This window comes from Pantherophis guttatus, chromosome 3 (genome assembly GCF_059756535.1).
Source record: "Pantherophis guttatus breed Tessera chromosome 3, ASM5975653v1, whole genome shotgun sequence".
Taxonomy (NCBI): Eukaryota; Metazoa; Chordata; class Lepidosauria; order Squamata; family Colubridae; genus Pantherophis; species Pantherophis guttatus.
The window spans coordinates 203,407,012-203,429,619 of NC_142065.1; the positions used below are offsets into that span (position 1 = coordinate 203,407,012).

The 22,608-nt window shown below is 42.4% G+C and overlaps 1 protein-coding gene across 6 annotated transcripts in view; it reads right to left on the reverse strand.

Annotated features, from left to right (window-relative positions):
* The window catches only part of CYRIB (CYFIP related Rac1 interactor B), a 109,192-nt gene that overhangs the window by 32,326 nt on the left and 54,258 nt on the right, over nt 1-22,608 (reverse strand). For 2 of the 6 annotated variants that reach the window (XM_087890889.1, XM_087890888.1), the window contains exons 2-3: nt 12,606-12,680; nt 2,790-2,823 (exon numbers count right to left, since the gene is read on the reverse strand). The gene's annotated coding sequence lies outside the window, so the exon portion shown is untranslated. The remainder of the gene's footprint in view (nt 1-2,789; nt 2,824-12,605; nt 12,681-22,608) is intronic. The other 4 variants (XM_087890891.1, XM_087890890.1, XM_087890893.1 and 1 more) reach the window with 2 other exon arrangements.

Sequence of the window (22,608 nt, forward strand, 5' to 3'; positions counted from 1 at the left end):
TTGTCAGAAACTAGAAGCAATCACCAGAAATTGGCAAATTTGTCCCAAAAGTGCTTTTTTCAGGAGGCAACTGAACTTTCTTCAAAGAAAAAAACAAGGAAGTCCAGTTGCCTCCTGTAAAAGCACCTTTGAGACAGCCGTGATCTAGATGACTGAGAATCTCTACAAACTTTTTGCTATATAATTTGGGATGAACACCCTTGGAATGGGGTGGGAATAAGGAATGGATTTCCAGAGGAAAAATTGCAGACTACAGCATCCAGGAGCACTACTCTGGTGACCCTGAGGCACAGATAAACCTCCAAGTGCTTCACGGCCCTCTAAAAGGATGCAAATGACCAGCTGTCTGCAAGGAATATAAATCCTTCCATTCCCCCACTATCCTGTCAAGAGTTGAAGAAGCTTCTTGGATGAGGAGCGAAATGTCTTCAAAGAAAAAAACAAGAAAGTCCAGTGGCCTCCTGAAAAAAACACCTTTGGGACAATCATAACCTGGATGACTGAGAATCTCTGCAGACTTCAAAACTACATTGAAAATCAAGATTGTGTGACTATGGGATGCTGAAAAACAGCCATAAATCAACCCAGTTGGCAAGCACCCAAAATGCAACCACGTGTCCATAAGAGGTGGACATTGGAAGTCTGGAACTGGTTTATGAGTACCTTTTGGGAGATCATCTGTAACTTTGACCATCACTAGGCGTTAAGCGAGGACTACCTATATTTGTCTCCTAATTGGCAGAGACCATTTATATACGTTTCCACAGACTTACCGTTCAACGCTCTCCATTCTTTGCTAAAGGAAAGTACAACTATCAATATTGCAATATAATTTCATACACTATGTAGAACACTAACTCCTATCCCTCCCTCCAATAATTTCAAAGAGTTAAAAATGAAAAAACAAAACAAAACATAGACACAATTGTCTCTTCCTAAAATCAAAGTAAATTAAGCTACTGCAAGAAATACTGTTTAGGTCATAAGTTCCAGACATATTCATGGCTGCAAGGAATGGGAATAGTTGAACAAACATTGGGTGTCAGATGCAAGATAAAACAAATGTTTTGAGTCATTTGTGTATCTTGCGCTACACATCCTTGCTTATTCTCTTTTCTACTGCTGACATCTAGTGGCAAATTTTAAGTAGGCGGCTTTAGATTGGTGCAAGAAGCTAATGACTATAGAATAATATGTTCATTAATAGGGCTGTTTGAAAAGATATTAAAAGCAATCAAAGTGTCAGTTCTCTTCAGTGCGAATAAAGCATTACTGTTTTTTGAATATTTATGGCAATGAAAGCAATTCAAATAAACACAAAGCAGGAACCTTATAAATAATAGGCAAGAGTTTTATTTAGAGAGATTTAAAAATATTCCAAAATCACAGTTCATTTTTTTTGTGACTTCCAATGCTCTGTAATAGAATGGAAAACTGAAATTGTGCTATAGCTACACCTCTAGCATTCTTTTTATTATTCTGACATCAATGACATTTGCATTTGGACTAGGGGTGACATGATAGCAGTATTCCAGTATTTGAGGGGCTGCCACAAAGAAGAGGGGGTCAACTTATTTTGCAAAGCACCAGAAGGAAAGACAGAAGGGATGGAAGCTAATCAAGGAGAGAAGCAATCTGGAATTAAGGATAAATTTCTTAACAGTGAGAACAATTAACCAGTGGAACAGATTTCCTTCAGATGTTGTAGGGGCTTCATCACTGGAGAGTTTCAAGAAAAGACTGGACTATCTGAAATGGTATAGGGCAGTGATGGCTAACGTTTTTGCCATCACGTGCCAAAAACAGGGGGGAGCATGGGGGCGTTGAGCGTGCACGTGCCCACACCCATTATTCAATGTGCCCCGCCCCCGTGCATGCATGCGCAACTCCCTTGTGCGACCCCGCTTTTGGCACTTGATGGTCCGGTGGGCCCGGTAGGCCCATTTTTTTGCCCTCCCCAGGCTCCAGAGGCTTTCTAGGAGCCTAGGGAGGGCGAAAACGGCCTTCCCCACTCCCCCGAAGGCCCTCTGGAGGCCAGAAACGGCCCATTTCCCGACTTCCAGAAAGGCCCAAAAGTCAGCTGGCCAGTGCACGATGCAGGCTGGAGCTGAGCTAGGGCAATGCTCGTGTGGCCACAGATATGGCTCCGCGTGCCACCTATGCGTGCCATAGGTTCGCCATCATGGGTATAGGGTTTCCTGCTTGAGCAGGGGGTTGGACTAGAAGACCTCCAAAATTCCTTCCAGCTCTATTCTATTCTATATAGGATTCTATATAGGATTCATTTTTACTAGCATGTCAACTATGATAAAATGCAAACTAAGTTGCATTACATTTAGGTAAATAGGATTTACAGCAATTCCTAATATTTATGAGAAATCATACGTGATATCTTAAGATCAGCATCTTTTGCTTTTTTAAAAATGCATTGCAATAAATAACTCAATACTTAAAAGAGTCATGGAGAGTTCATTATTCTGTGTACTAAGAGCTGCAGGGAAAGCCATGTAAAAGAAAATGGAATTAAAAATGGAAGACGTGTTTATTTATTCATTTATTGATTAAGAAAAGGTATATGTTCATATGCATTAAGGTTGCATTATGTCTCACTTAAGAAAAAAGAACAATATTGCATTAACAACTGTTTTAAAATCAGCTTCCAGATACCATCCCCAAACCAAATTTAGGTAACAATCTTCACTGCAAAAACGAAACAAAGAACAAGGGTGCTTCAAGCAAGGGTGGTGGGAGAAACAAGCATTTACTGTGTAACAAAACAACATTCTCACCTTCAGCCAGTGCTGCTCTGTTTTTGTTCCCAATCTAAAAATATAAAAAGAGGAAATGAAGCCATGTCCAGTCAGTTTTCAACTAACACTTCATCTGTTTTTCCCCCCAAACAGAATATATTTTTAGTCACACCCAAGTCCCCTTAGCAAATACACTAAGGTCTAACAGAAGCTTCTATGCATCAAATATTAGCACATTTTCTATACAGCTGTCAATGTTCTAAATATAATTGCAGATACAAGTTAAAATATTAAAAAACAGGAGTAGATTTTTGCAGATTTTTCTCCCTCAAAAGAATACTAATCTGGCTGTGGAGGGGTGATTATGCTACAGTGCTTATCAGCCAGCAAAATTCTTATTTGGAATTGCGTTTGGATGAAATCTAATCACGCAATTACCGAGCTAAAGCAGAAGGTCTTAATGCTGATACCATCAACGCTTGGTCACATATCAGGATGTGAAACCAGCATATGAAATAAGGATGCAAATAAAGGCTAAGTCACTTCCCCTCTTTCTCCAACTTCACTGTCTGCAACACGACAAGAGACTTTGCTGGCATGTAGGGCACCTGTTATTTTTCATACAGTTCAAGCTTAGTATGCATCAAGGAGACTTTAAATGAGAGGAAAGTGGAAAAGTATGATTGAGAGGTGTAAATCAACCAGGGTAGATTTGATTTAAATCGAGTTGATTTAAATCACAATTTAAATCATGATTTAAATCACTAGTAAAAAGCTTGATTTAAATCAACTCGATTTAAATCATAATTTTTAAAGAGCAGCTGTCATCTCTTGCTACTCCTTTGACCCACTGTTGACTCACTGATAGTCCCAGTGTTGCAGAATATACAGCCTCATGCTACATAGCTAAGCTCCATTTCATGCTGAATAAACTAAATTAATGTATCTTAAATAGAAAACTATCTTACGATAGAAAGTTTTTTATTAAAATAAATTTGATAAAAATCAAAAAAATCCGATTTAAAACAAAAAAATCTGATTTTTTTGATTTTTTTTAAAAAAAATCATTGATTTTTATCCACCCTGAAATCAACTCATAACACACCAAGGTAACTATTTATACAGATGTTCTATGCCAGGGGTGTCAAACTCATCCGGGGGCCGGATTTGGCCCACGGGGTGCTTAGATTTGGCCCATGGGGCTGCCCTGGAAACAGCGAAGGACCGGCCCACGGTGCCTCTGCCGGCGAAAATGCGGTGTGGCCCTCCTGAGCTCCGTTTTTGCTGGCAGAGGGTTGCAGGAGGCCGTTGCAGCCAAAAACGGAGCTCATGAGCCCATTTTCACTGGCAGAGCACTCAGGCCACCAGAGACGCCCCCAACAGGGGTGACATCAAGCTGACCATGCCCACCCTGGCCACGAACCCCCCCCCCCCAGGTCAAACACAACCCTGATGTGGCCTACCGTAAATGAAATCGAGTTTGACTGCCCTGTTCTAAGCACATGGTGGGGCAGCCATCTAAAACATCTCAATTCACACGATCTAATATCTACTATATGAAGAACCATGGAGGTAGTGTATGTCTGGGAGAACTGATGAATGGCAAAAGTGGGTTAAATAGACAAACCATTTGTACATGGAGCTGGAACATCACATAGTAAGTTCTGAATTTCAGAAGCAAAGAACCATACAATATGGCCAAGAATCTCACTATGTATCCTGCAAGGGAATTTGGGCAGAAATCTGCTTGTTGGCCCTTCATATCCATTTCGTGACAAAAGAGAATCCGAATCCATTCAAATTTTCCCTCAGTACTTGCACTGTATCAACACTAGAAAGAATGCTGAGGCAGTAATTGAGTATGTGAAACATTAAGATTGAAGGAAGAGGTATAAAAAGCACTGGATGTTTCTTTAATCCAAGAGGAAATATTCCTATATATTAGCTGGTGCATTAAAAAGCCATAAATAGCAATAGCAATAGCAATAGCCCTTATATACCGCTTCATAGTGCTTTTACAGCCCTCTCTAAGCAGTTTACAGAGTCAGCATCTTGCCCCCAACAATCTGGGTCCTCATTTTACCGACCTTGAAAGGATGGAAGGTTGAGTCAACCCTGAGCCTGGTGAGATTCGATCTGCCAAACTGCTGGCAGCTGGTGATCAGCAGAAGTATCCTGCAGTACATGCAGTAAATGCTTTTAAAGGGTTTAAGTATCCTATCTATCTATCTATCTATCTATCTATCTATCTATCTATCTATCTATCTATCTATCTTTCTAAAAAGTTTGAATTTACTATTTAAGTTTAGGATCTGTTTTAAATATAAGGTGTTTGGAAAAGATTGATAGATTACCTTTGTTCTAATCCTTACTATAGCTATCAAGAAAGAGATGGATGAGGTAATAAGAGATTACTATTTCAGCTACCTCAAAAATATTTATTTATTTATTTATTTATTTATTTATTTATTTATTTATTTATTTATTTATTTATTTATTATATTTCTATACCGCCTTTCTCCCGTAGGACTCAAGGCGGTGTACAGTCAAGAAAAATATAGACACACAAACATCATAAAATTGCTAATTAAAATTATTACTTAGTTTGGTCAATTAAATAAAAATATGTTGTCCTACCTGCCATAAGAAATTTTATTTGAAGGTATCTGGATGGAACATACTGTATATTCTCCAGGAGTTCTCCTTGACAAAATGTACTATCAGGTTGATCGTATCTGGCTCTACACCTAATGCAATTTCAGATCTGGCACTGACACTGGGAAAACCATGGTCAACTTGATGGATGGGCCATTCTGAATGATTTGCAAGGGGCTTCGATATCACTGACCATGGTGTTAATTAAAGCTCAGCCATGTATATGTGCTTTACTTAACCCAAAGGTGCTTTTTCAAGAGGCAGCTGGACTTTCTGGTTTTTTTTTTCTTTGAAGATGTTTTGTTTCATGAGCTGAAGAAGCTTCTTGGATGAGAAGCAAAATGTCTTCAAAGAAAAAAACCAGAAAGTCCAGTTGCCTCTTGAAAAAGCACCTTTGGGACAACCATGACCTGGATGACTGAGAATCTCCATACACGTGTTTTACTTAAATGTTAGATAAGCTACCTGGTCTTGATGACTGCAAACACCTTAGAGCCGTGATGGCGAACCTATGGCACGTGTGCCACAGGTGGCACGCGGAGCCATATTAGTGGGCACGCCAGCTCAGCTCTGGGGCGCATGCGCGTGCTGGCCAGCTGATTTTCGGGCCTTCAGGGCCCACCAGAAGTAGGGAAACAGGCTGTTTCCTGCCTCTGGAGGGCCTGGGGGGGGATGGGGAAGGCCCATTTTTCTTTCTTACCTGGCTCCAGATCCTCTCTGTGTATCTGGGAACAGCGAAAACAGCCTTTCCCACTTCCTTGGAGGCCCTACGGAGGCTCAAAGGGCCCATTTCCCCACTCCTGGTGGGACAGGAAGTGACGTTTTTTCCTGTCCCCAGCCTCCAGAGACTCCTAGAGAAGCTCCTACAGACTCCTAGAGAGGCTCCTAGAGACTCGTAGAGAGGTTCTGGAGGCTGGGGACAGCAAAAAATGTCACTTCCTGTCCCACCGGGAGTTGGGAAATGGGCCTTTTCAGCCTCCGTAGGGCCTCCAAGGAAGTGGGAAAGGCTGTTTTCGCCGTTCCCAGATACACAGAGAGGATCTGGAACCAGGTAAGAAAGAAAAACAGGCCTACCAGGCCATCATGTGCCAGGAGCGGGGGGGAGGGGGTTGCGTACACATGCGCGTTGGCATGTGCGCTCGCGACCCTCCCCCGCCCCCCCTCTCCTGGCACGCGATGGCAAAAAGGTTAGCCATCACTGCCGTAGAGTGTTCCAGATATAGTTGCAACTCCAACATCAATCACAGACAATGACCAGGGATACGGCCTTCTTCAATTTCCCAGTCCAGGATTTTCAGCCCTAAGATTTCTTGGATGATTGTCTTCTGATACAGCAAAGACTATCTTGTCTCCCTCCATCACACTTGTTATAGAGAGCAATAGAGTGGGGATGAGCGGGAGGATGCAAATTTGGGGTTGGAGCTAAATACAGGGATTACTGCTCCTGTCATCTTATTTATGCAAATATTATGAATGATGATGTAGACCTAGGAATATTCAGGTTCAAAACTCCAACGATAGACATGGAAGCTCACTGAATGAAGTGACCAGCATTAGGCTAGCTATAACACAGGTCTGGTTTTGTGGGGAATATATATTTACGTATACATGAATTAATGGGCAAACTATCAGCCTTCTGAACTGAATCTTGGGCACCGAAGATTCTGTGGCTAAGATGCTGAGCTTGTCGATCGAAAGGTCGGCAGTTCAGCGGTTCGAATCCCTAGTGCCGCGTAATGGGGTGAGCTCGTTACTTGTCCCAGCTTCTGCCAACCTAGCAGTTCGAAAGCACATAAAAAATGCAGGTAGAAAAATAGGGACCACCTTTGGTGGGAAGGTAACAGCTTTTTGTGCGCCTTTGGCATTTTAGTCATGCCGGCCACATGACCACGGAGACGTCTTCGGATAGCGCTGGCTCTTCGGCTTTGAAACAGAGATGAGCACCGCCCCCTAGAGTTGGGAAGGACTAGCACATATGTGCGAGGGGAACCTTTACCTTATCAGCCTTCTGAACTGAATCTCGGGCGCAGAAGCTTTTCATCTGGTCCTAATTCTTTTTTAACCTCTTCTATTTCAAAGTGAAGAGCAAGAGATACTCCAGAGGGTTTTTTCCCTACCTATTATGCATCTCAGATCATTTTAAAGCATTCCAGAATCCAAATCACACAATGGCTCATGTATTAAGCAAGAAATCAGTTAAAATCTCCACTGCTGCTTGCAACTGGGAAACGAGGAAACGAGAGCCATTTGACAGTCCCTGTCCTCATGAGGACTGGTGGATGAACCCAATGTTGCTGACCCTTCAAGCTGCCTCAGTGCGAATTATGCTCTCAATTACCTAAATTTGTCAACTGCACACTCAGGTGCCTAGAGTGGCTCATTTTAGCTTGCTCAGTTTTTAACTTAAAAGTCGTTTGCAAGGCAACATATGCTTTGCCACAGAGAAGTGAGCACACAAGAAACAAAACTGCACACACCATCAAATAGTTCCCTACTCTTTACAGCCGGCAGCCCAATTAGACACACTTGCTGAATTCAAAGACCACCAACCGACAGGCACACATCAAATGTCCCCGCATTTTTATTTCATCAGAATGGCTCCATTAAATACTAAATCACATTCTGCTAGATCGTTGTTATACCCTGATAATAGAATCCCTTCACTGCACCTGTGAAAATTATAAATAATAACAATGCTCCTACAGACAAGCAGAAAATGTATTTCAGAAACCTCTGATTTTTGGAGAAGTGAGTTTCCTCCAACATGGAAAATAAGTCATAAAGGGTACTAGTCCATAAATAACAATAGCAATAGCATTTAGATTTATATACTGCTTCACAGTGCTTTACAGCCCTCTCTAAGCAGTTTACAGAGCCAGCATATTTCCCCCAACAATCTGGGTCCTTATTTTACCGATCTCGGAAGGATGGAAGGCTGAGTCAACCTTGAGCCTGGAGAGATTCGAACTGCCAAATTGCAGGCAGCCGGCAGTCAGCAGAAGTAGCCTGCAGTACTGCACTCTAACCACTGCACCATTGCAGCAAAAAGTTTTAAGTATTAATTATTAAGTATTAATTAAGGGCGTGGTGGCTCAGGGACTAAAACATTGAGCTTGTTGATCAAAAGATTGACAGTTCAGTGGTTCGAATCCCTAGTGCCGTGTAACGGAGTGAACTTCCGTTACTTGTCCCAGCTTCTGCCAACCTAGCAGTTCGAAAGCACGTAAAAAATGTAAGTAGAAAAATAGGGACCACCTTTGGTAACAGCGTTCCGTGCGCCTTTGGCATTTAGTCATGCTGGCCACATAACCACGGAGACGTCTTTGTACAACGCTGGCTCTTCGGCTTTGAAATGGAGATGAGCACCGCCCCCTAGAGTCAGGAACGATTAGCACATATGTGCGAAGGGAACCTTTACCTTATTAATTAAGTATGTATTAATTCAGTCCGAGTTAGTGTGTGCCAGGTATCCAGAGATGTGAAAGTCCAAGGGGGGGGGGGGAATCAGAAAAACCTCTTTCTCCAAATCCTTTACTTTTAATTTTATTAATATTTTTTTTCCTTACATCAGAGGTAAAAAACATATTCACATACAGTACTGCTATCCAGTTTAATGTTCCAAATGGATTTCTTCAAAGCTACGTGAAAGACAACTCACTGTGTGAGAACATTAAAAATTCTATACATGGAAGGCAACCTATAGAAAGCAGCTCCCAAATACAAGGGGCAGGAATCTATTTATAGGGTTGTTTCCATCCGCTGACTTTTGATCCAGAAATTGGGGGTGGATTTGCTTCTTCCCTATGGAAATAGGGCAGAGATTGGCAGCACTATTCATATAACTCTATCTGTAGTACAGGGCTGGGCAAGCTTTTGCTGACAAAGAGCCATATTTAACATCTTTTCTGTGGCTGGAGGGCACAGTGAGTGGTTTCATGACGTCAAGTGGGTGGAAATAAGATTTTATGGCAATTGGTAAGAGGAGTTTTGAAGTTTCTCTTTATTAAAAGCCATATTAAGCCAACTCCAGGGCTGATATCAGAGTTTCTGAGCAGCTCTTTCTTCTACAACAGCACTAGAAAAAGTGACTTATGACTGTTTGTTAAAAGTTAAAACCTTTGAAGCACAATCCCCACAATCATGTGATCAAAATGCAGAGGCTTGGCAACTGGTTCATACTTATGACCGTTGCAGCGTCCCAAGGTCATGTGATCACTTTTTGCGGCCTTCCGACAAGCAAAGTCAATGGGGCAGCCAGATTCACCTAACAGCTGTGCCACTAACTTAACAACTGCAGTAATTCATTGAACAACGGTGGCAAGAAAGGTCATCGAATGGGAAAGGTTGTAAAATGGGGCAAAACTCACTTAACAAATATGAGCCGCGGTGGCACAGTGATCAGAGTGCAGTACTGCAGGCTACTTCTGCTGACTGCCTGCAATTTGGCAGTTCGAATCTCACCAAGCTCAAGGTTGACTCAGCCTTCCATCCTTCCAAGGTGGGTAAAATAAGGACCCAGATTGTTGGGGGCAATAGGCTGACTCTGTAAACCGCTTAGAGAGGGCTGTAAAAGCACTGTGAAGCGGTATATAAGTCTAAGTGCTATTGATATTTCACTTAGCCACAGACATTTTGAGCTCAATTGTGGTCGTAAGTCGAGGATTACCTGTATTTAAAAGGCAAGAACCAGCATGTGTATCCTCAGCTGCTTATCCTAGTGTCACTTAGATATCCTGGAAGAGCCATTCTACTAATGCTTCTTTGCTACCCTGACAAGAGACAGTCTTAAACCTACCACATACACATGAACCTATTTGGGGTCTGCTTCAACATAAAAAACTCAGAACTGTTGGACCAAATCTTACATTTACTCATTTCTCTTCCCTTTGCTGTTGCTTCCTCTTTCTGCAAACCAAAGTAGCAGAGCTGAAAATTACCCTTTAAGGCAAATTTCCAGGGGCCACACAAACCCTAGATTTCTTCTCCAGATGCAATAATGTAAAACAGCCAATGCTGTGCTGTGGCAAAGTCAGAAACCACAACAGTGAGGCAGAGGGGGAAAAGGACATTGAAAACACTTGAGTCACATGTGGCCAGTAAAATCTTGCATTGCCATAGCTGCTTTACCTTTGGGGGAAAAAAACCCCACTATATCCCGTTCATTTCCCAGAGTGGAAAGTAATATTCTCTTCAACTTTTGGGAGCTACCGTGTCTCCCCGAAAATAAGACCCTGTCTTATATTTTTTTGAACCCTGAAATAAGCGCTTGGCCTTATTGCCATGCGCTCAAAAGCCCGAGTGGGCTTATTATCAAGGGATGTCTTATTTTGGGGAAAACAGGGTACGTTTTCTGAAATATGCTCAGGTATACATCAAGTGGCAACGCTGCATTTGGTTTGCAGCATAAACAAGCATTCACTTAACAAAATTATCCTCAAGGAAGATCTAGTTATCTAAGATTCCTAAACTAGAATAGAATGCAACCGTACAGCCAATAATTAAACTATAATTATTAGGAGCCTTGGTAGTACAGTGGTTTAAAGCACCCTGTTATTAAGACCAGCTGCCTGCAATTACTGCAGGTTCGAATCTCGCCAGGCTCAAGGTTGACTCAGCCTTCCATCCTTTCTAAGGTAGGTAAATTGAGGACCCAGTTGTGGGGGCAATAAGCTGACTTTGTATAAATATACAAAAGGATGAAGACTATTGCTTAGCGCATTGTAAGCCGCCCTGAGTCTCCGGAGAAGGGCGGCATATAAATCAAATTTTAAAAAAATTAAAAAAATAAAATAATGAAAAGGAAGTCCTACATAGGTAAACGACTCTAATTTAACCATTCATGCTTCTCAAAAAAAAAAAAAAAAAAGAATTGCAAGGAGATGTGGGAAGAAGCTCTCTAGTAAGATTGACATAAGGCAAATAGAATTATGTAGAATTGGTATAGCCTGATTTTTTTCTCCTTTTCAAGAAGGAACAATCCTGCCTTCTAATGCAGTGGTCCCCAACGTTTCCAGGTCTATGGACCAGCGGGGGTGGGGGGGGGAGGGAAGAGAAGAGGGGATGGTTTCATGTGTCCATCAGGGGTGAAATTCAACCAGATCAGACCGGCTTGGCTGAACCAGTAGGGATGATTTGAATCAGTTCGCCGAACAGGTAAAAAATCACCCCTAGTTGGCCTCACCCATGCCTGCCCGGTCGCCGCTCACCTCTTCCGGCCGCTTGCTCGGCCCTTCTGGCCACTCGACCCGCCCACCCAACCCTCCTTCCCAGGGACTACCTTAAAAGGACAGGCTGCAGCAGCTCCGCTGTGAATGGAGGGAGAAAAGTTGGATTCTCTCTGCCACAGAATTCAACGTTAAATGCAACAGAGAGAAGGGGCGTTGGTCCTACCTGAGACGCTCCTTCTCGTTGGGTGGAGACAGCAGCCATCTGCTGTACTACCAGCAGGTAGTACTCGGCCAATCAGCTTGAAGGACTGAGTCTGCCAATAAGATTAAATCCCGCCTTTGTTGTTGGGCAGGCCAGCTTTTGACTCAGTCCTTCAGTTAGGATTGGCGGAGGGAGAAAAGTTTGAATTCTCTCTGCCACAGAATTCAACGTTAAATGCAACAGAGAGTATCCGAACTTTTCTCCTCCATTCACAGTGGAGCTGCTGTAGCCTGTCCCTTTAAGGTAGTCGCAGAGAGGGAGGGGGCCAGGGGGGACCGTAAAGGGAGCAGCAGCTCCGCTATGAATGGAGGAAGAAGCATTCACAAAGGATTCACTATGAGCCCTTCTCCTGCTCATACACACATTTTTTCCTACCAGGTTCTGTAGGCGTGGCTTGGTGGGGGGGATCAGGTGACTGATTGAGCGTGACATCGAGTTGCCCATGCCCACTCAGTCACAGGACACCCTCCCACCAAGCCACGCCCACAGAACCGGTAGAGAAAATATTTGAATGTCACCACTGGTGTGCGCGTGTCGTTTGCGCAAATGCGGCCTTGTGTGCTCGCAGACTCGCCTGCCGCTTGTGCAGCCCAGTTCCTAATGGGCCGTGGCCCGGCACCAAGCTGTGGACTCGGGATTGGGGACCCCTGTACTAATGGGAATTGAAGTCTACACACTAGGTTTAATCCATAGCTTTGGTCAATATCTGAAGTCTTTCACGCGGATGGTTAATTTTTTTTTAATTGATACGAATATCTTGAATTTACGTACCAGGTAAACTATGTCTTGAAACTTCTATAGACACTTACTCCTTGCACGGAAGATCCACCAGCTGTTGTATGAAGCCTGAAAAAAATGGAAAAAACAATGAAGCACAGTAAAACTAAAACCATTCAGCTAAAGACCTGTCTGGTGTGTACTGTTGGCTACTTCAAATAAAATATGCAAGATGTCTATGCAGACTTACACAGTAAAATCCCCACAATTAATTGATAGGTAATGAGCATACTCAATGGAGGACAGAGGTCTTAATTTCTGTACTGTACAGACACGTGATAAACCCTCAAAGAGATTTACATTAGATAATGTTTTGTTTATTTTATCGAGTGTCAAAACTGTGAAGATAATATGACCCTGATACAGATTCTGCTTTTGAAGAGTTTATGTATTTGACTGTTGTAAGCAGGGTGGATTTGATTTAAATCGAGTTGATTTAAATCACAATTTAAATCATGATTTAAATCACTAGTAAAAAGACTTGATTTAAATCAACTTTATTTAAATCATGATTTTTAAAGAGCAATTGTCATCTCTGCTACTCCTTTGACCCACTGTTGACTCACCGATAGTCCCAGTGTTGCAGAATATACAGCCTCATGCTACATAACTAAGCTCCATTTCATGCTGAATAAACTAAAGTATTTATGTATCTTAAATAGAAAACTATCTTATGATAGATTTTTACCTCAAAAGTTTTAAAATTTATTAAAATAAATAAATTGATAAAAATCAAAAAAATCTGATTTTTTTTGATTTTTTTAAAAAAAATCATTGATTTTTATCCACCCTGGTTGTAAGTACCTGGTACTTTTTTTCTGCTGCCTCTTTTTATCCAGAAGGATAAAAAGCAGTCCAGAGAGAAGAATTACTTCCTCGTTACAAAAGGAAGGTGGAGTACATTCACACAAGGTCACTGAACTTGAATGCTTCACAGGAAGGAAAGGAAAGTTATCTGAAATATTCATTGTCACAGTAGCTGACAATCTTCCATGACATATATTTTCAGAATCACAACTATATCATGCAACCACATCTAAAAGCACAGATTTAAGACAATATACCGCACCATTTCACAATTGTGCAGTATATTATCTTAAATCTGTGCTTTTAGATGTTCTTCCTATACAACAAGCTTTCCCAGTTTGCCATGATAAATGTGCAAAGACAATAACAATTAAAAACTGGATCTTTAAAGAAAAAAAAACAACACTAGAAGATTACCTTAAATTTATAATACAGGACACTAGGGACTTGCTATATGAATGGGAAATCTGTATTTTCTGCCATGTTGCCTCTACTGCCCAAACAATTCATTTAAGGCAGTCGCTTAATAAAATACTTAAAGCAGGAGTGTCCAACCTCGGAACTTTAAGATTTGTGGACTTCAACTCCCAGAATTCCTCAGCCAGCTAGATTAGCCCAACTCTCTGCCTGAAAAAAATAATCATCTCAGCTCTGCGGTTCTCAAATTTGGTAACTGCCAAGATATACACACTTCAACTCCCAGAATTCCCCAGCTAGCAAGAATTCTTGCAAGTTCACACACCTGGAATTGGTTCAGTTTGGGAAACATTAAATTTACTCCAGTACCAATCAGAAAAAAGAAATAAGCTGGCTGCTCCCAAGAGTTCTCAAAACCAAATCGTGGTCAGAGAAAATGTATTCAACGCATTTGGCGTGTTAATATAATTACCGCATTTACCAATAAATCTAGTTCACTTTTTCTTAAAGGACATTTAAAGATGTTTTCTCGCTTAAAGATCAACATAATTCCCCCACCGAAAAAAAGAAGAAGTTGCGATACAATATTTTATAATGCAGCATTTCACTGTAGAATCTCCCAATTCTAGAATTGTAAGGCTCCATTCTCAATGTCATTTCTAGAGGGGAGACGAAAGTGTAACCCTCCAAATTCTGCTTCACTGCAATTTACCGTACTTTTCAGAGTATAAGACGCCCTTTTCCCACCCTAAAAGAGGGTGGAAATGTCGGAGCGTCTTATACACCGAATACAGCCATTTTTGGCCTCCCGAAATCCCGCCCCGCATGTTCCATGTTCACGATAAACGGGCCCGTTTTTCGCAAAAACGGGACACGCAGAGGGTTTGGGAGGCCTGCAGATTGCTCCTGGGGGCTGGGGAGGGCAAAAACGGGATGCATGGGGGGTTTGGGAGGCCAAAAACAGGCCCATTTTTCGTGAAAACTGGCCCGTTTTTCACAAAAATGGGATGCACAGAAGGTTTGGGTGGCCTGCAGAATGCTCCTGGGGGCTGGGGAGGGCATAAACTATTTTTTTTTCTTGTTTTCCTCTTCGAAATTTTGGTGCGTCTTATACTCCGGTGCATCTTAATAGTGTGAAAAATACGGTAACTGCAGTTAGCAGCCCCCATTAACATGCCAGGGTCAGTGATCTAAGTTTAACCAGTTTCTGGAGGGACGAATATTCCCCACCCTGCCTTACGGGAACCAAGTGGTTGCCATTTGTTGGTAACTGAATCCCACATTATTCCAGTAATGTTTGAATGACTGGAACACATGGGTATATTACCCAAGGCAGCAAGGGCTGGGGTGGGGGGGATACAGCCTATGAATAATAGCCGTGCAACTGCATTACTCAGCTAAAGTTGTTGGCAATCCATATCCAGATGAAAAGTAGCAACCGTGACAAGTGGAAAGATCAATTAGGCCTTGTTTTCACCAGTTTTAAGTCTGACACCGTTCAGTCCGTTTGCTGGAGACTTTATTATGACGTAAGCTTTCAGGAACCTGTGACCGTTTTGCCAGCTGCATGGGGTGTATTATGCTGAGAAAAGAGCTTATGTGCACTAGGGATATGCACAAACAGTTCAGGAGGTCGCTGGTGGTTTCTAGCAGAAGGCAAATATGATGGCACCAGATTGAGTTCCGTCTAACCCCAAATCCACCCTTTTTACTTAGTCCTCTACTTATGACCGTAATGGACTCCATCAGTTGTAAGTCAGGATACCCACTTTCCCACCCCGATTACACAACGTACGCTATGGCAGTCATTAAGCGAAACCCATGGTCTGCGATAAGCATTTTTGCCGGAACACAGAAAGAAATGCCAGTTTCCACAAAAACCATCATGCAGCATGTTCACATGACCATGGGATGCTGCAAATAGCTTTAAAAATGCAGGCCAGGTGCTGAGCGCTGAAAAATCATGTGACCTGGGGTGGGGTGGGGGGAAGAGTCACAATTTCATACCGGATTTTATCAGTGGTGAAATCCAATTTCTGTAATGACCGGTTCTGTGGGTGTGGCTTGGTGGGCGTGGTGTGGTGTGGCTTGGTGAGCATGGCAGGGGAAGGATACTGCAAAATCCCCATTCCCACCCGACTCCAGGGGAAGGATACTGCAAAGTCCCCATTCCCTCCCCACTATTGGGAGAAGGATACTGCAAAACCTCCATTCCCACCCCACTCTGGGGCCAGCCAGAGGTGGTATTTGCTGGTTCTCCGAACTACTCAAAATTTCCACTACCGGTTCTCCAGAACCTGTTGGATTTCACCACTGCATTGTATGTACCTTTTGGGGAGGGGGGGTGTCTGCAGAAACCTCAAGGACTAAATGGATGGTTGTAAGTCGTAAATTGAGGACTACCTGTAGAGGGTTCCTACCTGGTAGACTTCCACCCATCAAGATACTGCTTGAACAGTGGATGACTCTGCAGGATAAGGCACCTTATTGGATGTCTCCAGAACACCTGGAAGCAGACATTTGCAGCCGAGGCAGTTTCTGCCCTTTCCATGAGAAACCTTTTTAAGTGCAAAGATACTCCCAGGAAAAAAACAGGGCTCCAGGATCAGGCAACCTTACAGTCCCAAAGGTGTTTTTTCAAGAGGTCACTGGACTTTGTTTTTTCTTTGAAGACGTTTCATTTCTCATCCAAGAAACTTCTTTAGTTTCCCGGGACATCTGCCTGCTGTTGGAAGTGCGGTTACAGTAATGGAACTTATTTTCACCAATGGTGGACCTGCCCGCAGACGGTTAAATATTGGAAAAAAATACGGCAATGGATTTTGGAAATTACACAGATTAATTTCGAATTAAGGCCCGAGATTTTCCTATTGGGGGGCAAAACCTTTGAATGTTAAATCAGATATATGGTTCTTGCTGATTCACATTATTACTGCAGCAAGATTAGCGTATGCGCAGGAGTGGAAAAATCAATACTTACCGATGGATTTGAAAATAATATATAAAATTAATGAGTGTGCGGAATCAGATAGATTAACTAGATTGATCAATGGTAAAAAAGATTCAGAATTTTAAAACGGTTGGAAACTATGATACGATTGGGTCCAGAAAAGATGGGATGGAATAGATATATGATGATGTATATATATGATGGTAAATATGTATGTATAAAGGAATGACTTTATATTTATGGACAATGTAATCACATTATACCATGGTGAAAGGATTGTATATTTTATTTGTCTATTGGTGTATAGAATATATTAATAAAAATTATAAAAAAAAAACAACTTCTTTAGTTCAATTCAATTCTCGGATGAGAAGCAAAACGTCTTCCAAGAAAAAACATAAGTCCACTGGCTTCTTGAAAAAGCACCTTTGGGACAACCATGACCTGGAGGACTTAAGAATCTCCATAGACGTCTGACTTTACAGTGGAGTGGTGGAGAAACTGAGGCCTCCGAGTTCCAAACAAACATTTGTGCTCATCAGCTACTGCGATTCGAGGTTGAAGGGCATAACCACTAATGCTCACAGGAGGATGGGACAATCTTGGACAGCATCTATCCGGAATGGAGAAGGATCTCCTGCTTGGGGAGGGGGCTTGGACTAGAACAGGGGTCAGCAACCTGTGGCTCCGGAGCCACATGCGGCTCTTTGGGCCCTGTGCTGTGGCTCCGTCAGGTGATCCCACCACTGGTCGGCCCCACCCCTCACCCTCCCCTCCCAATCACTCACCTGGCCTGAGAAGGTAAGATGGAAAAATGGCCAGGGCAGAGACAGACAGATACAGAGGGAGGGGAGAGAGAGAGACATAGAGAGATACAGAGAGAGGGAGAGGGGAGGAAGGGAGAGAGAGAATGTCAAAAGGGTTTTGTGGTTCCCGGTTTTTTTTTAACTGGTTCTCTGCCCTAATGACTGGCTAGATAGGCGTGGCTAGGGGGGGTCCTGTGACTGGTGAAAGTAAGCGACATCGAGTTAGCCACGCCCCCCAGGTTTTGTGGCTCCCGGTGTTTTCTTTTCTGTGGGAAACGGGTCCAAATGTCTCTTTGAGTGCTTAAGGTTGCAGACCCCTGGACCAGAAGACCTCCAAGGTCCCTTCCAACTCTGTCATTCGTATTCATTGGGTAAATATTTCCTCCCAGCAGCAGCTAAGGTCTCCAACAGTCCAAGCCCACCAATCTCAACCTGGAGCAGCAAACTTGCTTCTCCACCAGAAGAAAGACAGCCCCTGTTTGCTAAAAGCCAACAGTGTGGAATTCTATGTTCTGCATTACCTGAGTGGAGGAAGGTAAAGGGGCAGACCCATTCCACTCCAGACTGCCCGCGGCTCCTCAAATTTCCACAATCAACTTCCATGGCTTACCTAAACAAGTAGTCCTCAACTTACAACCCCCGTTGGGACCAGAATTTCGGCCGTTAAAGCACTGAAGTTATTAAGCAGGTCATCATGTGACTGGCGCCGATTTTATGATCGTTTTTACCGTGGTTGTTAAGTGGACCACATGGTCATTAAGCAAATCTGGATTCCCCAATCGAGTCTGCTTCTTAGAAGCTGGCTGGGAAGGTTGCAAATCACGATCATGTGACGGAAAGACACTGCAACCTGTCATAAATGCGAGTGGGTTGCCAAACGCCCACATTGTGATCATGTGACGGTGTGGGGACGGTTGCAAATTTGAAAATGGGTCTTAAGTCGCTTTTTCTAAGGCTACTGTAACTTTGAACCATTTTTTTTTAATTTTTTTTAATTTGATTTATATGCCGCCCTTCTCCGGGGACTTAGGGCGGCTTACAATGAGTTAAGCAATAGCCTTCATACTTTTGTATATTTATACAGTCAGCTTATTGCCCCCACAAACTGGGTCCTCAATTTACCTCCCTTAGAAAGGATGGAAGGCTGAGTCAACCTTGAGCCTGGTGAGATTCGAACTTACAGTAATTGCAGACAGCTGGTGTTAATCACAATGCTATCAGTCTGCTGAGCCACCAGGCCCTCATTCATTCCTTTCACCGTTGTTAAAGGAATGAATGTAAGTTGAGGGCCTTCACCCAGAGCCAAGAATAATAGTGTTTAGCCCCAATCTCGGACCCTGAGAGTTAATTTTAAAGCAACCCCTTAATGGCTAGGCTGGAATTTATTTTCTGCCAAGATATCCTTTTGCCTTGGAGGAGGTAATTAATTTGAAAGGGTTGTTTGTTGTCTTGCTGGAGAGATCAAAGCTACAGAGCCAGCCTATTAGTAACCTCCCCTCACATTCCCTTCAATTAGCATACCTCCAGGGCAAAGTAGATTTACATTGGGGTACTTAATTCAAGAAAGGTAGCACGAGAGGAGGAAATTTGGTTGCATAATCAGAGGGATAGAATAAAGAACTCGTGAAGTATTAGTACCGCTTTATAAAACCCGAGTAAGGCCACACCTGGAATGCTGCATCCAGTTTTGTTCACCACGGTTCAAAAAAAAAAAGATGTTGAGACTTTGGGAAAAAGTGCAGAGAAGAGCAACTAAGATGATGAAAGGTCTGAAGACTAAAACATACGAAGAACGGTTGCAGGATTTGGGTTTGGCTTCAGATGCATGCTCCCTTTTCGGCACTCATTGCCGACAGGGTTCGCCATCACTGGTATAGGGTCTCATGCTTGACCAGGGGGGTAGGACTAGAAGACCTCCAGGGTCCCTTCCGGCTCTATTCTGATTGAAAGAGAAAAGGAATTTCTTCCTATTCTTCTTTGTTATGCTGAACACCAGATACTTGGGCTACCCTAATGCCTTTGTTGATCTGTTTAGTCTCCAACTTCTGGGTGAAAAGAAAGGAGCAAGAAACTTACACTGTTTCCCATGATGGAAAAACCACGTGAAATGGTTTCAGGTGTTTGTTTCGATGAGACAAAACCAGCTTTTTGAGTTTGGGTCTATTCAACCACAGGCAATCTGAGAGCGGAGATTTCAACGTGCCCATGTATTTTGTTTTCAGCACTGTCATTTTTGAATTACAGCACCGATGTACACCTAGAGAAGTCTTAGGAGAGGGCAGCCACCATGAGGTCAGCAGGATACCCGAAGACAAAGATGCCAACAGTAATAGATATCTAGAGAGCTAATCACAAAATAGCTGCTGGCAGTGACAGACATTCCTGCAACCGACAGCCTAATCCTTATGAGAGAGCATTATTATCTTGCGTTTGCTGAAGATTTTAACAGCTGAACCTTGGACAGAACTTTCACTGTCTGGCACTAAGCTTTTAAAAGAACAAATTCAGCGTGGATTCACCCTCTATTCATAGCCGATTGCGATCAGGAGCAGTGTTAAAATACATTTATTTATGGTATTCCTATGTTGCTTTTCCGTTGGTCCAAAATTATTTGCTTAATGATTAAAGCAGAAGTGTTCAAGTTTGGTAACTTTTAAGACTAATGGACTTCAATTCCCAGAATTCCCCAACCAGCTGTGCTGGTTGGGGAATTCTGGGAGGCGAAGTCCATAGATCTTAAGGTTGGACACACCTGGATTAAAGCATATAGATGTTCACATATATAGGTAGCTCTCGATTTATGACCAGTCACTTAGCAACCGTTTAAAATTACAACAGACCCTGACCTAAATATTAAGTCCTTTTCCTGCCATATTTTGGGCACTCGGCAACCAGCCAAGATTTATGGCCATTTGCAGTGTCCCACAATCACAATATTTCATCCAGAAACTGGTCTTTGCTTCCAGTTTCCAGAAAAAAATATGCCCGTTGCAAACAATGGGTTTGTTTATTGACCACCACAAAGAAAGTTGTAAAATGAAACAGGGTAATGTGATGACACGTTTTACGAACATCAGGACATACAACTGAAATGTCTTACACTTATGGTTGTAAGTTGAGGACTATCTGTAGTCCTCAGTTAGCAACCGCATTTGAGACGGATAACCTGGTTAACGAAAATGAAACTGCATATTACCATCTTATTTTAATGTTGGTTTGCTTTACAGACCCTGCATAAGTTATAAATTCAAGGGCTGCTTGCAAAATGACTTTTTCATCACCAAAACTGCAAATGGTTGCTAAATGAGACGGTTGATAAAACAAGGATTACATGTTAATATTAAAACAGTTATTACACTGATTCTTAATCGTAAGTGACTAATTAAGGAGCAAAGAAGAAATGCAGAGTATGGCATACATTAGATGAATGTATTGCAAGTATATATTAATAATGAATGTATATGTCTGCAAAAAAATAATCTCCTTGTGACCCCTAATTAATTTTGCTTTACATTCTAATTAAGAAATTGAGGTTCTGCAAACCATATCAAAATCATCTAAAAATCATGAATGTCTAATTAGTGAACTACCTAAAAAAACTTTCTAGAAACACTTTTAAAGTGTTAAAAAGAAAAAAAAAGCACTACAAACATCCAGGAACAGCAAATTTAGCTCTCTCTGATGCTGCTCATTATCAATAGATCTTTTACACACATTCTCCCTCTCCCCATTTCCCCCCACACACACACATTCTCTCTCTCCCCTGAGGGAAGGGGAAAGGATGACCATCTCAATTTGCAAACACTTGAATAATGAGTGTTCTCCAAGCATGATAAATGAGCACACGTTTGGTTAAAAAAAAATACTTACAACCCACTCAGAAGCTGAGATAGATTATCATCATCTTTACAGGACCAAGAAATGAATATAAAACACAATTGCAGCGACATTTGATTATCAGGGGGGTGGGGAAATCCATAATGTGTAAATATCATTATATTATTATTAGGGTTGGTCAACCAGTCAGCCAGATGTTTAGACTGGATTTGGCAGTTTTAATTGTCCACCTATGGAGTCGACAGGCAGATGTTGTTTGACAAAGTTGAAGATATCGTTACAGATGTAAACTGTTCCGAGTAAAGCTGCTGTTGTGACCCCCGACTCCCGAGCCTGTCCTAACAGAGGAAGAGGACTCAGAAGGTGATGGGGAGGAACTGACAAGGCCTCCCTCTCCAAGACCCTCCTCTCTGGCAATGCCTCAGGTTCCATCCGAAGGCCAAGAGGAACAGCCTGGGATATGCCAGGAGGAAAGCATATTGGAACAACAACAGATAGGGAGCGAGGATGATGAATCCTGGCCTGATCCCAGGCAGCGTCGGAGGGAGAAGCGTGCGCAGCAATGAAAGAGGCGTGGGAGGGCCAGAGATTGAGCTGAGTCACTGAGCCACACCCCACAAGGAATAAAAGTGGGTGTGATTGCTCTTCAGGCTTTGTGACAGTCAAAGTTAAAAACCTGAGAGTCACATCGCGTTACCTAGAATCTGGCTTGTATATATTTGGATCGGACCTTGGCTAACTCTTGCTTCGTGGATTACTTTTTGCTACTGGACCGGACTGAGGATAAACTCTCTCTGGCTTACTGTGAGTGAAAACTGACTTGGCAGGCATTATGCAGTTTACTGCCAAAACTCTTATTTGCAAGGGTTTCTAGTCTGATTGCTTTAATAAAAATTTGGCAAACGTGCCTGGTTGTGTGTTTGCCTGTGTGGGGACGGGGGACAGAACAGCTGCCTTTTGCAATTGATTGATAGGGACTTTGTCAATTGTTCAAATGGTGCTCAGAAGTTTTGAAATTGCACCCAAGGCGCCTATTACTTCAGGTGATCCTCGCTTTACGACCACAATTGAACCCAAAATTTCTGTTGCTAAGTGAGACAGTTGCTGTGAGTTTTGTCCCATTTTACAACCTTTCTTGCCCCAGTTGTTAAGTGAATCACTGCAGTTGTTAATAACACAT